The sequence below is a fragment of the Aethalodelphis obliquidens genome, unplaced genomic scaffold, assembly GCF_003676395.1.
Source record: "Aethalodelphis obliquidens isolate GAN/ISIS:26980383/991018 unplaced genomic scaffold, ASM367639v1 scaffold7, whole genome shotgun sequence".
NCBI classification, from domain to species: Eukaryota; Metazoa; Chordata; class Mammalia; order Artiodactyla; family Delphinidae; genus Aethalodelphis; species Aethalodelphis obliquidens.
The window spans coordinates 50,222,254-50,241,212 of record NW_020837951.1 but is presented as its reverse complement, the minus strand read 5'-3'; the positions used below and the strand labels follow the sequence as shown (position 1 = coordinate 50,241,212).

The 18,959-nt window shown below is 40.5% G+C and overlaps 1 protein-coding gene across 5 annotated transcripts in view; it reads left to right on the top strand.

Moving 5' to 3' along the window:
• PIP5K1B (phosphatidylinositol-4-phosphate 5-kinase type 1 beta) overlaps positions 1–18,959 on the top strand; it is a 321,872-nt gene that overhangs the window by 52,808 nt on the left and 250,105 nt on the right. The window lies entirely within an intron of this gene.

The following is an 18,959-nucleotide window of genomic DNA, read 5'->3' as shown; positions in this document are numbered from 1 at the left end:
AAGGATGAGGATTTGAAGCAAATGCAGATGAATGCTTTGAAGGGCTGGTTTCAGCAGACGATGCCAGCCCAGTGGATCAGCCTTACTTACTTAATGCCATGTCTGCCAGACAAATGAGAATTCTCAGAGCATTTGGTTCAGGGCACCATCTCTCTGGAGACACCAGAGACACTGATTTTCTCTTCTGTCTCCTTTTATAGATATCCCTTTTTTGGGACATATTCCTCCCCTGATTTTTTTTTTTTTTTTTTTTTTTAAATCATCACCTTTGTTTCAGCATGCTGTCAGGAGATGTCATGATGTTTTGGTTTATCTTGACTCTCTTTAAACTTGGTTGCTTTTTGATGATACTAATCTCAACAATAAACAGTCTCCACAGTGGTCGTTTTTTCATTGCATTCAGGAGCTAAGTGGTGGGTTATTTCCGGGAATATTTACTCGTTAAGTCCATCCATTGTGGGTGAATTCACAGTACTATTAATTCCATAAAATGGCCTTTCCATTTCTTAGTGTCATCTTATTTTCCTAACCTGTTGCTTTAATCATCTCTTATACTAGATTTTAGAATCTGTTATATTTGGGGGCCTATAGCTCAATGAATGAGTTGGGAGGATAAGATTTGTTTCCCAAAGTTGCTATATTTGTCTAGTAATTCTTTTATCAAAGTACTGTTGAAGGACCTTAGAATTTAATATCTTTCTACTGAATGCTTTAGGAATATAAACTTTTTTTTTTTTTTTTTTTTTACTGGATTTTCATTTAATGCTAGAGTGTTGCTTTATACATTATATCAAGCGTTGCAAGGTCAGACAGATTAGGCAATACTTTATCAAAACAAAAAATAATAATGGTAAAAAGACTGATAAAGTAAACCTTTTCTTGCCCTCACCTTTATTATGTGATCTCTTGATGTAAACATAAGCATCAGTGTTTCCCACAAAATTGATTTTATGTTTCAATTTATAATTACCTTGATTTCTTTAATGATAGTTATTTAAAAACACTGAAGCATTTCACACATTTGACGTGTGCCTTTTAAAATAAAACTAGAGTTTAAGAAAAAGTGGAGAAGGCCCATCTAAATTTGCTGCCTTTTGGAATATGTATTCTGAATCTTGTTTTTAAGCATTTAAACAAAAATGCTTTGATGGAATGCTACAATCACTGCTCATTATCTTGAATTCACTCGCAGGTCATTTGTTCTTAACTGTTTAAAAAAAATAAAAGTGAATGTTCACTATGTTATTGCTCCAAAGGAAATCAGTCACAATTGTTCATAATGGGTGCTTATTTAAAAATGAAAGCCCTGAAAAAAATGAAAGCTCTGAGAAAGATTGCACTCCTTATTTTTAATGCTTCAAACATTACAGATGTTGACAATGTGATGAAACTAGCCTGCCTCTAGTATTTTAGCGGTCTGTTCCATGGAGCAGTTAGAGATGAGACTGTATTATAATGAAATATCTATTAAAGTGCTTATGCTATACTGGAAAGTTGGGTGTGTACCCGTGCTACACTGAATTCTGTGCTCCAACAAAACATTTTGTAATGTTCTGGTACCTGTTCATGTTAATGCAACATGGAGAAAATGGTTGCTCTCCCTTACTTGGAATAAACTTAGAGCAAAATTCCAACAAGAGCACCCAGAGCTATTTCTAAAAATGCAAGGCATGTTTTTCTTTTTTTTTTTATCTCTCCAAAATAGGACTGAAGATTTTAAGAAATAAATATGATTTATTATGGCTATTCTGTTTATAGATAGATACTAGATCATATAAAGTGATTTGGTAACTTGTGAAGAGCCAAAAAGTACATAAAAAAAAATACCCAATTTATTAATAATTTTTAAAATGCAAAAAACAGGGATTTCCCTGGCGGTCCAGTGGTTTAAGACTGCGCTTCCAATGCAGGGGGCGCGGCTTCAATCCCTGGATGGGGAACTAAGATCCCACATGCTGCAGGGCGAGGCCAAAAAGTTAAAAAAAAAAAAAAAAAAATGCGAAAAACAGCCAACCTAAGTGCCACTTTTTGTTATCTAAGCCTAAGTTTAAGAACAAAAATGTTGAGGTTGAGGTTGAGGTGCATGTGGAGAGCAAGCACTCAGACTCTGTTGGGAATGCTGATTGATGCAGACTTTCTCAAGGGTCTTGTGTTCATCAGAAGCCTTGAAGTAAAAATCCTTTGATCTAGCAGTTCCACCTCTGGGAATTTAGCCTAAGGAAATAATTGAACAATGGAGCCAAAACTAAAGACAGTGATATTCATTGTAGCATTGTTTATAGTAGCAAAAATTGGAAACATCTCACATTTACATCAGTAGTTAATCAAATTATGGTTCTTTTATCCATTGAATATCTTATAACTGTACAGAATGATGCTGTGCAGGAAAAGATGGCATAATATGGAAAGTAAGTTACAAATTAGTATGTATAATATGGTCTCATTTATGGTTTAAAAAAAAGTATACACTAAGGCTTGGTGGCTATACCCCTAACAAAATGTGAACAGAAGTATCACTGGAGAATGGATTGCAGGAAATATTTACTTTGCTGATTTTTTAAATATAAGAAATATAGACTTTTTATAAGCAAAAAGTTGTTTTTAAATATATCTATCTTTGACTAGCACTTCTACTTTTAATAATCTGTCCTACCAGTATAACTGGAGGAGCATGCAAAGATGTTAGTTAACGTTCAATGCAGCATTGTTAAAAATAGTTTTAAAAAAATAACCCATCTACCTATCCCCTATTGTCAGGAATTTAAATAGGAAAGTCATGGTATAATCATGCTTCACCGCCATTGAAATTGAAGATGTAAATATGTATTTATTGGTATGGAAAAGATGGTCACACCATATAACAAGGAAGAGACTGATTAATAAACGCTGTGTGTAGGTAGGAAGGTAGGTTTGTAGGCAGCCAAAAGTCTGAAATGTTCCACATGACAGTGTCAACAGTAATTATTTCTGAGTAATGGGTAATTTTTAACTTTGTATGTGTTTTTATTTTTTAAATTTTGTTTTTATTTGTGTTTTTATTTTTTAAATTTTGTACGGTGAACAAGTATGTCTTTTGTTCTCTTATTACCAGAGAAAGTAAAAGTCAACAAAATTAAAGACCAAAAAGAAGAAATAACCAAAAAATATTGTAAGGTACTGTGTGAAATTCCATGGAGATAGATGAAGTATATTTCTAGGAAATTTTACTGTTTCAAAGTGGCTCCCAGGAGAGAGAGCTTAAATCAATAACCATGGAAGAAATGAAAAGTTATCAGAAGATGCTTTCTAAATTCAAAGTGCAAGGTCCAGTTGGCCTCAGTAAATTCTTCCAACATTCAAAGATATTAAGTAGGGTGACCATATAATTTATTAAAGGGAGTTTTACTTGGGACAAGTGATGTAAACTGGAGCTTTCCCATGTAAACCTGGATGAGTGTTCACATTACTGTTACAGCTTTTTCTAAGCAAAGAGCAAAAGGCAAACTTCCAAGTTTTTTTTTTTTTTTTTTTTTTTTGGGGTTCCGGGGCCCCCTCACTGCTGTGGCCTCTCCCATTGCGGAGCACAGGCTCCGGACGCGCAGGCTCAGCGGCCATGGCTCACGGGCCCAGCCACTCCGCGGCATGTGGGATCTTCCCGGACCGGGGCACGAACCCGTGTCCCCTGCATCGGCAGGCGGACTCTCAACCACTGCGCCACCAGGGAAGCCCCCAAGTTTTTTTTATTCCAAAATGATCTTTATATCAGAACTTCACAAAGATAGTGTGTATGAACATGTACATGTGTATGCTCACACACACCGAAGATCAATCCGGCTTATGAATATCGATGCAAAACCCTTCAATAAAATACCATCAAATAGAATTTAGCAGTACATTAAATAAATACGTGGTCAAGTGGGGCACATCACAGGAATGTGAGCTTGGTTCAGTATTGGAGAAGCTGGGCTCCATATTAGATCAAAAAAGAAAAATCTATATTGTCATCTTAACAGGTGACAAAAATGCTTTGCTAAAATTCAACATCCAATGATATATTGATTGTGGCAATGGTTATGTGACTATATACATTCGTCACAACTCACTGAACCGTATTCTTTATAAAGGTGAATTTTATTGCATGTAAATTATATGTCAATAAACTTAACTTCATAAGAATAAATAAAATCAGTCTTTGGTAACAGAAAACATATCCAACACACATTCTGGATTATAAAGAAAAAATTTAAACTTAGTAAAATTAGAATAAGGATATGTTACTTTTGTTGCTTTATTTTAAATACCGCATAGTCTCATGACAAAGCAGCATCATATTTTGTGAAACACAAGAAGCATTCCCATTTAAGTCAAATGCATGATAAGAATGCTCATTTTCATTGAAATTATAAACCTGACTCAGAAAGTACCAGCCAGGAGACAAGAGAAAGTAGTAATAGATATAAACACTGAAGTGGAACTTATTATTTGTAGATATTTGAAGTACGTACCTAGAAAGAAGAGAATCAACTGGAAAATTATTAAAAACAGTAAGAGAAGTCAGTAAGACACAGGGCTGGTTATAACTGGTGCTGGTAGGGGTGGCAGTGGGAAGAAAAGGAAAAACTGGATGCATCCATCATCCACTAGGAGAGGTTTCAAAGGTATCACCCACCATCATTCTCATGTTCCTGACGTGCACCAGGCCCCAGGTCAAGCACTGCAGGGTTTCCCTTTACTTCTAAGACATGGCTGCTGTCCTCTTAGCCTGTAGCCAGAGACTAGGTTGAGTATAAAGAAAAATGACAAAGGATATTGTGGAAGGAGGGGTCATCATGTAGCAGACCAGGAATGACAGTCCTGGGGAAAGAGGGCTGAGACTAGAGTGGCATGGACATATATACACTACCAATAGATAGCTAGTGGGAAGCAGCCGCATAGCACAGGGAGATCAGCTCGGTGCTTTGTGACCACCTAGAGGGGTGGGATAGGGAGGGTGGGAGGGAGGGAGACGCAAGAGGGAAGAGATATGGGAACATATGTATATGTATAACTGATTCACTTTGTTATAAAGCAGAAACTAACACACCATTGTAAAGCAATTACACTCCAATAAAGATGTTTTTAAAAAAAAAAAATGAGAGAAAAGAATGGGTTTTCAGAGGTCATGAGCTGGTGCCTCAGAGCCTAAACCAGCGTTTATATCCTTTTGATCAGGCCCACCCAGCGTGTTAATTAGCTTTTTTATTTTTTTGTAATTTAACATGTACAGATTGTGAGAATCCATGGTTTTGAAAATCTGAATGCTCAGCCTCTCTTGAAAAATTAGAAGCTTCAGCATTGAATGACACCCTTTTCTGCAAAGGCAACAGTTGGCTAGAATTGCACAGTGGCTGTCTGTCTCCTTTAGATGCCCCCCAGCTCTCCAGTCTGCTGAGTGCAAATGCTCTTTCTTGTAGTGCTATCACTCCTCTGTCTGCCTGCCCTCGGAAGCATTTCAGTTGTTGATAATAAACTGAAGCGAGATACTGGGCACACGTGTAGACAGTTAACTTAGTCACACTATTGGGAAAAGTGGTGGAAGCATTTGAAGAAATTAAATATTTGCTTCATTAAATGCACAACTTCTTCAAACCCAATAATATATCCCTAGTTCCCTCATCTTATTTTAAAAATTAAAACATTATATACATTTAAAAAATTATTTTATTTTATTTTTGGCTGCGTTGGGTCTTCGTTGCTGCACGCGGGCTTTCTCTAATTGCGGTGAGTGGGGGCCAGTCTTCCTTGCGGTGCACAGGCTTCTCATTGCAGTATCTCATTGCAGTGGCTTCTCTTGTTGCAGAGCGCGAGCTCTAGGCACACGGGCTTCAGTAGTTGTGGCACGCGGGCTCAGTAGTTGTAGCTCACGGGCCCTAGAGCACAAGCTCAGCAGCTGTGGCGCCCAGGTCCAGTTGCTCTGCCGCATGTGGGATCTTCCCGGACCAGGGCTCAAACCCGTGTCCCCTGCACTAGCAGATGGACTCCCAACCACTGCGCCACCAGGGAAGCCTAGGCTGTGGGTTTTTTCTAGCTTATAGTCTATATCCGGCTTCCAGAACTGCTAAGTATAATAAAAGCACTAGCATTAATTGCATTTTCCCTTCATTTTTGCTGAAGAAAAGTGGAAGTTTTCATGTTGTCATGTTGTCAGTGATGGAGTACATCAAATGTAAGCAGCCCTCTGAAACTGTAACTAGCTATTATTGATGAAGAAAAGAGCGATGTAATTCCCCCAGATTTGACTTCTCTAAAGCTAAAGGTTATTTTTATAGACTTTAAATAAATATTTATAACCTGTTGCTTGTGCCCCCAATTCCATTTCCTCCACTCACTCCAGGACTTTCTGTCCCAATTATCTTTCCTTTCCTATCATTAGTATTTCTCTTACCACTAGTCACTTCTCGGGAAAGAAAAAAAGTTTAAGAAAATCCTGTCCTTAAGAACCCTTCCATGACCCGTCATGGTGATGTTTTATTGCTTGCTTTCCTCTGAGTCTATGCGGAAGCACCTGGCACCCCGTCAGAACTTGAAAAATGTTTTCTCAGTTTGAATCAACCACATTTTTCAGAGCATAGTATACTGGCTTCCTCCAGTTTCTTATCACCCACCTAAGGTGCAGCTCCTCCCAATTCCTGCACACTCCCTCCCTCTGTTTCTAGCTCCCTCCCTCTGCCTCTCCCTAAGATCCCCAGGTATCTCCCAGACATCATCCTCCCTCCCTGCAAACAAAACCAAATCCTTCAGCATTTCTGCCACATTTGACAAGTGTCATTTTCTTTTATTTATTTTATTTTTTTTGCGGTACGCAGGCCTCTCGCTGTTGTGGCCTCTCCCGTTGCGTTGCGGAGCACAGGCTCCGGACGCGCAGGCTCAGTGGCCATGGCTCACGGGCCCAGCCGCTCCGCGGCATGTGGGATCTTTCCGGACCGGGTCACGAACCCGTGTCCCCTGCATCGGCAGGCGGACTCCCAACCACTGCGCCACCAGGGAAGCCCGACAAGTGTCATTTTAAATCACGGTTTGCTGCTGGTATCTCCAATGTGATTGGCAGAGCCTCCAACTTCATTTCAGCTCTTCTTCCCCTCCTTCGGTAAGGCCTGCTGCAGGCAAAAAGCCTCTTTCTCAGCCTTTGGCCATCTTGCTGAGGTCCTGTCCTCTCCAGGTCAAAACAGGGATAGGAAGGAGTCCAGATAACAGAAAAACAAAAATTCTCACATAAAGGTTTCACTCAGCTAGTGTTATTATTGGAAGATGGCTCTCATGCTCCAAATTGGGCAGGTTAGAACAGACTCCCTGGGGATCCTGTTTGCAAGAATTCTTCATAGACTTTCTGTTATTCCCCTCAATCAGCTGAAAGCAATCTCCTCATCTTCTAAAATGTTAATATATATATATTTTTTAGATGTTGGGGGTAGGAGTTTATTAATTTATTTTAATTTATTTTTGCTGTGTTGGGTCTTCGTTTCTGTGCGAGGGCTTTCCCCAGTTGCGGCAACTGGGGGCCACTCTTCATTGCGGTACGTGGGCCTCTCACTATCGCAGCCTCTCGTTGCGGAGCACAGGCTCTTCTAAAATGTTAATATTTTAATAAGTACTTGTGAGCAGTAGAGATGCTTTTCATTCCAGGAGTTTCCAACCTTCGGAGCACATCAGATTCACTTGGAGAATTTTTTTTTTTAATAAAAATGGCAATACCAGGTCCCGGGCCTATCGAGTGAGAATCTCTGTACTGGGGCTCTGTTGTGTTTGTTTTAAAAATTCCGCAGATGATCCTGATGCTCTCTTAAGGCTGAGGATATGAGGACTAGCTTATTGTATGGTTAATAATGTGCTGCTTACCTCCTTCCTGGATTCTCAACTTCCCTGGGGTCTTTTTCATCTTTATAATACCCGCCACAGAGCCTTCATTGTAACAGATTTTGAGTGTTTTGTGGTTTGAAGGATTTTGAAATCTCAGAGTTCTAGCAGAGAAGCTTTGTCACCAGTATTTGTTCAGTCTCCAAACTGAACTGCATGTAGATGCGGCACTCAATACATACTGCAGGAAGAGCTGGCTAGGTGGTTGGTGCCTAGGAAAGAGAAGTGAGGCAACAGTCTGGTTAAATAAGATGTACTGGTTATGGTTCTAGGATCTGTTTTGAGAAATCTCATGTCTGGCTGTGTTCTAAGAGTTTCGTGCGTATTACCTCAATTAATGTTCACAACAGTCATTTGATAGAGGGACTATTACCTCATTTTTCGATGAGGAAACTGAGTCTCAAGGAGGGGAAGTAACTTGACCCCCAAGCCACGCCTGTGTAAGTTACACAGTCAGGATTTAAACCCAGATTCTCTGACTTCAGAGCATGATTTCTTAAATACTGTGTTGTAGTACTTTCCATTCAAAGGAAGTAGAGCTTTAGAGCAATTTGGGCAGATACTAGGGTTAGCCTCTTCCTTCCTCCCTGCCACCCTCCTTCCTTCTTTTCAGTCTGTCTTCCTCTCTGTAGCCTGTCTGTCTGCTCTTGTGATGAGATTATTTCAGAAAATTCATCCTGGCAGCACTTATGCAAATTGGGTAGGATTGGAGCCATCCTCACATGCCCAAGACTCATTGAAGCTGTTGTAGTTGAGGGGCAGACGGAATGCTTTAGTAATAGAGGCCAGAAAGAAAGGGGAGGCTATCAGATGTTAAGCAAGTAAAATTGAAGAGATTTAGTGATGGTTTAGATGGAAGACATGAAGGGGTGGAGAGATCTAGAATCTGTGCAGTTTTGCTGTGGCTGTCTGGAGAGATTATTGTGTAATTCATTCTCAAGAGAAGAGTGGGTCTGGGGTAGGGAGAAGTGAGCTTGTTCACAGACAGCTTTGAAGGACCTGTGAAAAGTGGAGTGGAATTGTCTAGTAGGTAGTTACATATTACAGTCTAGAGATAGGACAGCCCTACTTAGGGACATGAATCTGAGAGACGTCAGCACATTGGTCATAGTTGAAACCATGGAAGTGGATGCTGTTTGTTTAGAGAAAGAGTTGAAAGTGAAAGGGGAACCCAGAGAGCAAACATGAGGAAGCAATTTCTATGACTTAAATAAAACGTCTTGCCTCTGTGCTGGATGCCTTTTTGACCTTGAAGAAATCACTGGCTCTCTCTGAACCTAATTCCTTGCTGATAAAGGTTAGTGTAGGTGATTTGTAAAGCTCCTTTCAGAGCTGACATTCTGTGGTTCTAACACTTCGCATTCGTTTTCGGGACTGCTTTGGGGCAAGTAGGGCATTTATTAATTGCTGAATTTTGTAACCTCGCTAGTGTCTGTAAGCCCATGCAATTACATGGATCCCTCATCTGTCTTTCTGATAAGCAGAATGATTATCCTGTACGTGTCAGGTCCACCATCATTCTTTCAAAATAGCCTGGAGCACCATGAACATGGCAGGTTTGAGGAATCCACTTGTGTTACCTGAGCCTCTGAAAGCCAGACCCCTGGGCTTAAATTCCTCTACCCCTTAACTGGTTATGTCATCTCAGGCCCCTACGTTAACCTCTCTGTTCCTCCTTTCCCTCATCTATAAAATGAGGGTCATAATCCTAGAAATGGTGTAGGGATTAAATGAGTTCATACACACACAGTACTTAGAAGGGTACCTGGCACATATGCCCTCAGTAAATGTAAGCTACTATTGTATGATGATGATGATCATGATGACGACATTGTCTGGTAAAAGTGTCACAACCATAAGGGCTGAAGAAGGCTCCTCTTTTAGACTTTGAGTTTTCAAATGGAGAGTGAAGAAGAAAAATCTGTACCACTTCCTAATAAGTGGAACTTTCAGATGATAGAACTCCATGGGTGGTGAAACTTCATTTCCTACCAACAAGTTGAGCTGCAGGTGGAAAAGGCATACAGATGGTGAATTACGGTTGCATTCAGTTTATAAATTAGTAAGTATGAGATAGGAGGAAATAGAGCACCCCTCCATAATACATATTAGCTTAAAGTATAGCTGGGTGAAAGGAAAAGAACACATTAGAAACTGCCCTCTCTCTCAGTCATAGAATCCACTTTCTTCAAGCGTCTTAGAGGTTAGGTGACTCTTGGCTATGCAGCTGTCATCCTCTAAAGCCAAAACATTTCCCTAAAGCATGTAGTTTATGAATCTTTAGGTCTGGGGCAGCAGCTTCAAACTTCTTAAGATCGTTTGGCGTGATCTTCAAAACATACCTACAAGGAGTCAGCTACCTGGAGAGAAGGGTGTGCATCTCGAGGAATGCATCTCTTGAAACTTCTTGCATCTTTTTCTGGTCCCTTCCCCTTTCCTCTTCCGGTTTTGTCTGAGAGTGGCTGGGTTCATCTTGTTTATCAGGCTCAGCCTAATGTGTGTCTGTGCAGTTCATTATATGCCAGCAAAGACAGTAGCACGACAGCAGAATCCAAAACAGGGTTTAAAATGAATAAGTGAGAATAAGCCTGTGGGATTAGTCCCAGTTGAAAAGTTCAGCGCGATCAGGGAGGGTAGCTGCTGCTGTTGGGGACAGACAAATGACTTGCTGCGGGGAACAGGATTCACTGATCTAGCCACATTTTTAGTTCCTGATGGCCTCTCCACCCTGTGGGGTCCATCTCTTCTCAGGCAGACTCAGAGAGTGAAATTCTTAGAAATGTGTTTTTTCTTATTTCTCCTTCTTAGAAATTGTCCACCTAATTGCACATGAACTTTTCAGTTCATACTTCTGAGACCACAGAAACTGTGTGTCTCTAAAAATGACTAATTGTCTTAGGGAAGAAGGCGGGGAGAGAATTTTATTTCACAGAATCAAACTAAAAGCAAGAAAACAAAGGAAGCTTTTTGATGAGAGTAGGGGAAGAGTAGGCAGGGTCATTTTGCAATCATAGCACTAAGTATTTTCATTGAGAGAAGCCTGTTTGTATAGGGCCTTTACCATTTGCAAGGCCTGTTACGGACATAGCTCGTTTGATCTTTACAACAAAGAGGTTGTGTCCCCACTTCATAAATGAGAAAAGCAAACCCAGAGAAGTTGACAGACTTGTCCATGTTCACTGTGCTGGAAGTGTGATTGTCTGACTCCAGGTTTGGTACCTTTTTTTTTTTTTTGCTATAGTCCTACTGGCACTAATATGTTGAGCCCTTTTAGAAGTTTCCCAGACATCCAACTGGAAGACCCAAGTATATAATCCAACTAGATTTGCAGCTTTTGCATGTTTCAAAGTTAACTTTATACATTATCCGTAAAGACATCAGTTCTTTTTTCTTGCTTGCCAGATGGGCTAATCTTTTAAGGGAAAGATAGCAGACAGGTAGAGAGAAACATGAAAACAGTAAAGGACAACAATCATAACCTTGGTTTATGGCCTAGGAGAAGTTTAATGCCAAAGAGAAGGCACTAAAAAATGGGTACTGCCTAAAATGTATAAAATTGGCGAGGATCAAAAAATGATACCAACTCATTGTTCTACTTTAGTCGAACGACTTAAGGTAGAGAGTGGGGGCTGGATGGCTATTTTTAATATCTTCCCTGATATTCTCCCTTGAAAAAAATTGAACAAAATAACTACAATTCACATATAGTTGTTTGCTTGAACTTTGGTGAGGACCTAGGCTGTTTAAGGCTCCTCTGTCAGGCCTTTGAGGCCCCCTTTCTGCCTTTTTACTTCTTCCCTATAAAGATTGTGGCTCCATGCAAGTGGCGTGATGGCTTTTAGCAGTTATCGAAAATGAAAGGTGAGCGGGTCAAAAGCCCCTTAGTAAGCTTCGTGCTTTGATCTTCTAATCCTTGCTGCTGCTTTAAAGTTTTAAGGATTAGATTAAGCAACCTCGAGGGTAGATGCTAGGAAGAGTCTCTGTACTTACTGGCTCTCAGTAAGTGTACAGTAAATGGTTGATAACAGTTTCTGAGATCATCTACTATTTTTCTTTCATTATGATAACAAAATAAGTTCCCTGCGGCCAAAGTTGCGTCCTCAAACACAATTCTCATTCCTTCCATATGTAATAACAGGCCCCGCTGAGTTCCTCTGACGTTACTTTAACTCTGTTTCTTTTCATGAATTATGCTTAGGAGGATACTGCAGAACCGACTGAACAGAGTACACGGATTGCAGTTGAGAAAGTCAAAGGCTGTAAAATGGGCTTCATTTCCTCTTTCATGCCTTCATAGAAATAAGTAACTTTGAGGGCTCTTTGGGAACAGGGCCAAGGAGAACGGATCATTCTGTTGGTGATCTGTAACTGGCCTCAGACAAGTGTCCAGTGTTTGTGTGAGGCTCCTGGAGTCTATTGGTGTTTAGGGCCCCAGTGAAAGGCAGCTTGAAGGGCGTATGTGTGTGTTTCTGTCTGCTTTCTTTGTCCTGTCAAGGCCACCTAGCTATTCTTCCCCTGATAATGTTGTGTGTTAGAGAGATTTGGAAGCTTAGTGTTCGAGTTTAGAGTTAGACTCGTGGTTAGCGTTTGAACAAAATATCTTCATCCCGACTAAAGTACATTCTTATTCTGTTTTGTCCTCCATTTACATTCCAAGTTCCCATTCTGTTTTTCTCTGTATCGATAACATTTTGAGGACAAACTTGATATGCAATAAAGTGTATACATTTTAAGTACTTAATAATTTTTTACCTATGTTGATGCCTGTGTCAACAGCACCCAGAACAGGATATGGAACATTTCCTTGTGTCCCTCCCAGTTAGTAGTCCCAAGGGTAACCACTATTTTGGCTGCTACCTCCATCGATTGCTTTTGGCTGTTCTTGAACCGCATAAAGAGGTAGTCAAAGGGTATGCACTCTTATGTGTTTGATTTCTTTCATTCAACATTGTACTGTAACTCATCCATCTTGTTGAGTAAAGAATTCCATTGTATAATGTGTTCACCCTTTTGACTGTTCTGTTCATGGACATTTGGGTTGTTTCCAGTTTGGGGCTATTATGAATAAAAATGCAAGGAACATTCTTGTACATGGCTTTCAGTAGACATAAGTACTCATTTCTCTTGGATATATACCCCAAAGTGGAATTTCTTAATCATAGAACATGCATATATTTTCTTTTAGTAGGTAGTATGATGTACTGCCAAACATTTTCCCTAAGTTGTTGTACCAGTTAACAGTCCTGAGCTCCTATGCTTTGAAAGTACACTTTTCCTCTGCAATATTTTTATTCTAGATAGGTGATATTAATTAATGTGGGATATGGAGACATTTTCCAGCTCATCTCAGATTATACATGTACACATATTTTTGTATTTCACATTCATTCAATATGGATTCAGAGGTGGATATCTGCCTTTTTATATGCTTGGGGGTTTAATAGTCAAAAATTGCTCCTAGATGTTTATAGAACTCCTATTTGCTGTGGCCCCAAACTGTAAACGGTGCAAACTTCCACTACTGTTTGAATGGATAAATAAATTGTGGTACATTTAAAGGGTAGAATACTATACAGCAACATTATGTTGAATCTCAAAAATAAAATGTTGAGTTAAAAGAAATTGCTCCTAGGAATTAAAAGGAAACTACCTGTTAGTCTGAAAAAATAAAATATTAATCATAATAAAGTTTAATGAGTAGATGTTTGAGTTTATGACTTACTCCTAAGTGTGGTATTTAATTCATACCCGGAGTGAAACCAGAAGGGTGAATTGACTTAGGGAAGATCTAGACCTGCCTCTGGTATTATTTTTGCAACAGGCTGAATTGCATTTTATAGCTGCTCTTTTCTTTCATTTATCTTTTATTCCTTTGAGACGAAGCACTAACTCAATATACTACATACTGCTTAGAATCCTCAGCCCTGAGCATTTTAACTCTGTCAAGTGTGTATAAGCAGATGGTTTAAAAAGAATGGAAACTTAGGACTTAAACGTCTTGGTTCACATAATGGTTTGTTCGGGTAGCCTACCTGCATGGGCTGGAGGGCCCTGTAACTAATAATGATATTCTTGATATGAGAAAAGGAATTGTCAAAGTAAGGAGCACTTAGAATCAGTCTAGAAAAGCCTATTAGGCTTTTCTGGACTTTCAAATACCAGAGTTTTCTTCCCTTTTGGACAGAGCTACATTAGTCCATTCATTCATTCATCATTCACTTGCACAATGACTCAACAACTGCTTACTGAGTGCTATGTGCCAGGCCCTGTTCTAGATACTAGGCTTATGGCAAGGAACAGAGCAAAGGCCTTGCCCTCATGGAGTTTGCCTTCTTGAGGATGAGGCAAGAAAACAACGTATACATATTGTCATGTGGTGCTCTGGAGGAAAATGAAAACAGAGTGAGGGGGATGGGAGTGTAGACTTGGTATTGGGAACTGTTGTTGCTTTTTACAAGGAAAGGTCATTCGCACAGAGAGCTGAAGGGAGGGAACAATTTGATGTCCACTGGAAGAAGAGTAAGCTAGGTGGCGGGGGAGCATGCCGAAGCATAGCAAGGAGGTCTCTGCAGTTGGAGGAAGGCAGTGACTGGGTGGGTAGGCAGAGGGATGGCAGGGACCCAGATAGAGCTCTATAGGTCATTGTAATGACCTCGGCTTTTTCCCCCCCGAGTGGGAATCCACCAAAGAGTTTTGAATAGGGAAGTGACTCTTCAGGTCTTATTTTTAAGGATGACCTTTAACATAGGGTGGAGAATTGACTGTAGAAAGAAGGGTAGAAACAGGGAAACAAGTGAAGATCTCTAATAGGTGTATGTTTGATTTTGTAGTTATCACCATCTCTGTGCTTTATTAGTAAAGATAATTATTGTGTTTATCCAGACATGGATGAACAATGTTGGCACATTTGAGGCACACTATTGATAGAAATAATTTAGTAATATGCAAATTAGCAATATGCTATGGATATTATAAAATAAGCTCTATAGTTAATACTTTTTTCCTATTCATCTAATATTGATTTTCTTACGGAAGCTCTTCCTCTCTCTTCTGTTTTTATTCAGTACTGTTGTACCATTCTTTCAGCTGCTCATGCTTGAACTTCAGTTGTTTGTGACTCCTCTCTGTTTATCCTCCATACAGCCACGCAGTCAGGTTCTGGGTTGTTACCTTCCGGTCTCCACATCCATCTCCTTTTTCTGCCATTCCCAACTTTAGTTTAGACCCTCTTTTCATCTCAGAGTTAACCATCAAATTCTCCATCTTTATTTTTTTTAATAGATCTTTATTGGAGTATAATTGCTTCCAATACTGTGTTAGTCTCTGTCGTACAACAAAGTGAATCAGCCCCATGCACACAAACATCCCCACATCCCCTCCCCGCTGAGCCTGCCTCCTACCCTCCCCATCCCACCTCTCTAGGTCATTGCAAAGCACCGAGCTCATCTTCCTCTGCTATGCTGCTGCTTCCCACTAGCTAGCTATTTTACATTCGGTAGTGTGTATATGTTGATGCTACTCTCTCACTTTGCCCCAGCTTCCTCCTCCCCACCCCCCACCCCCATGTCCTCAAGTCCATCCTCTATGTCTGCATCTTTATTCCTGCCCCTAGGTTCATCAGTACCATTTTTTCTTTTTTTTTAGATTCCATATGTATGTGTTAGCATATGGTATTTGTTTTTCTCTTTCTGACTTACTTCACTCTGTATGACAGACTCTAGGTCCATCCACCTCAGTACAAATAACTCAATTTCGTTTCTTTTTATGGCTGAGTAATATTCCATTGTATATATGTGCCACATCTTCTTTATCCATTCAACTGTCAATGGACATTTAGGTTGGTTCCATGTCCTGGCAATTGTAAATAGTGCTGCAGTGAACATTGTGGTACGTGACTCTTTTTGAATTATGGTTTTCTCAGGGTATATGCCCAGTAGTGGAATTCCTGGGTCATATGGTAGTTCTATTTTTAGTTTTTTTGTTTGTTTGTTTGCGGTACGTGGGCCTCTCACTGTTGTGGCCTCTCCCATTGCAGAGCACAGGCTCCGGACGCGCAGGTTCATTGGCCATGGCTCACGGGCCCAGCTGCTCCGCGGCATGTGGGATCTTCCCGGACCGGGGCACAAACCCGTGTCTCCTGCATCGGCGGGCGGACTCTCAACCACTGCGCCACCAGGGAAGCCCTATTTTTAGTTTTTGAAGGAACCTCCATACTGTTCTCCATAGTGGCTGTATCAATTTACATTCCCACCAACAGTGCAGGAGGGTTCCTTTTTCACCCCACCCTTTCCAGCATTTATAGTCTCTAGATTTTTTGATAATGGGCATTCTGACCGGTGTGAGGTGATACCTCACTGTAGTTTTGATTTGCATTTCTCTAATAATTAGTGATGTTGAGCATCTTTTCATCTTTCATCTCTTGGCCATCTGTATGTCTTCTTTGGTGAAATGTCCATTGAGGTCTTCCGCCCATTTTTTAATTGAATTGTTTGTTTTTTTGATATTGAGCTCCATGAGCTGTTTGTATATTTGGGGGATTAATCCTTTGTCCGTTGTTTCATGGGGAAAGCAGCAAAAAGAATATAGGTTTTGAAGTGAGGTCTTGATTCATATTGGTTCAGATCTTTGTTCTTCCATGTAGCTATAGGGCCTTTTGCAATTTTTGAACCTCAACTTGTCCCTTTATAAGATGAGCATAACAGTATCTGCTTTGTAGGATTACAATGAGAATTAAGTGGAACTATAGTGTTTAAAGGGCCTGGCAGCATTGGGCACTTAGAAAATGTTGGTTCTTTCCACCTTCCTTCTTCCACTTCCCTCTATCTAAGATCCATCCACCTGGCAGGCCCTAAAGCATAGCTCTCATTGTGTCATTCCTCTTGTCAACGGCTTCCTATTGCCCCACACGTTAAATACAGGCACTTTTGTTTGGCATTCAGAGCTCCAATTCTCTGACTCCAACTTTAATTTCCAACTTTTTCCCATTACCTATTCGTCTCCATGTACTTTATGTATTAGCAGATTTGCTATTTTATACTCATGCTTCCAATTCTATATAAAATATCACCTATTAAAATCCTACCTGTCCTTCAAATTCTGTCTCAAATACCATTGCACTCACAAAGGTGTAAACAATCTGGAAGTGGTTTCTCCTAGTCTGAAGTGTTACTGCACGTGGAGGAGGCACCATCGTGCCCATGCTCTGGAGCCCGAAGGGCGAGGTCCCACCGCTTCCTGTCATCCTGGGCACATTACTGAATCCCTGCATCTCAGTTTCCCCTGCAAACTGGAACAAGGCTACTTACTTCCTAGGGTTAGTGTGAGGATTAAATGAGATTCTACATACGATGCACCTTGAATAGCGTGTGGCACTTGGAAAATTTAAATCAGTTTCTATAACTAGAGGTATGAATGATCAACATTATTTCATTACCAGGATGCGTATTCTATGGGGACTTCAAATTAAAAGCTGTTTGAGAGACAGTGGAGAGGGCATGGATTAGGATTCTCATACTGGATTCTGGTACTGGTTCCCACTACTAAACAAGCTATGTGATGCTGACTATGCTGGCCTCTCTGGATCTTACTTTCTTCAACTGCAAAAAGTAGGCCAGACAAAAATCACTAAGCTCTCTTTCAGTTCACCTAGGCACATGGATATCGAATAGACACTTCCAACTCAAATCAAGCAAAACAGAACTCTTAATTTCTACTCCTCTAAATACACTCTTTCCCTATCTCAGTAAATGATACTGCCATCTACCCAGTTTACGTAAAACACCTGTGAGTTGCCTTTGAATTATCTGTTTCTTTCACCATCTAAATCTAATCCGTCTGCACATCCTATAGGTTCTACTTCCAAAACATATCCTGAATCCATCTACTTCTCCCCCATCGCCATTGATACAGCCCTAGTCCAGTAATCTCTTGTCTGTACTGTTGCCATGGTTCCTAATCCATCTTTGTCTCCACTCCTGCCCTCTTTCAGCCTGTTTTCCGCAGAGCCAAAGTGATATCTAAAACATAAACCAGATAATATCACTCTCCTGCTTAAAATTCCCCAGTGGCTTTTCATCATACTTAGAATAAAAGCCAAACTCTTTTACCCCCTCATACCTCTCCCCCCCGTTATGCTTCAGCGGCACGGCCCTTTTTTCTTTTCTTGCCAGCTCACCACACTTAAGTTTGCCTTGGGCCTTTGCACCTGCTAGTCTCTATGGTTGGAATATTCATTCCCCCAGATGTCCGCAGGACTTGGTTCTCGTCATTTAGATCCCAGCTCTATCTAATTGCCCCCTCCCTTCTACCAGTAGTGCTCTATCACACCACCCTATTTTATTTTTTCCTAAGGCTTACCACTATCTGAAAAATAGCCCATATATTTATCTCTTCCCCCCCAAATAGAAATTAAATGTGTCTCCATATTAGGGCCTAATTCCTACCACATTGCCTGGCACACAGTTGGTTATGTGCAAAAAAAATCTGAAGACACTAAAGAATAAATATAAACCGATTTTTAATGATATGAAAGTTTATGTTACTTACATGAGCCAAGTATTGTGTTTTTATTTTTAAAGTTCGAGGACCTATTGGTTTTCCCCTCATTAAATTCCTCATCCTAAATGAACATGATTGAGCACATATGCCTGTGCTGGAAATACGATTCTAAATAAAACAATAGTAATACAGGTTGGTTTTTTTCCCTCTTTGACCGAGCTTCCAGATTTTCCCATTCTCTCCAACTCCTCTCCTACAGTACCACCTTACTGCAAATTACCATCATCTCTGGCCCCGAGGATTGCCTCCTCTCTGGTCTTTTTCTGTAGGTTCTAATCTCCCAGTAACGTTATTCCCCGGACTGCAGCCATGGACCTTTTCAGTCGCCATTATACCCATGGCTGGAAAACCTTCCGAGTTTTCACTGTTCTCAGGTTAAAGGTCCACCACCTCACGTCCTGCCAGCTTACTCTCCACTCCAGGCCACACTCCCTCCCTCCCTTCCTGGTTCCCGCCAGCCACCCAGCTGGCAGCCCTCGCTTCCCGCTTCCCAGGCAGTTCTACACCCCATCCTTTTGGCCTGCTTCTTG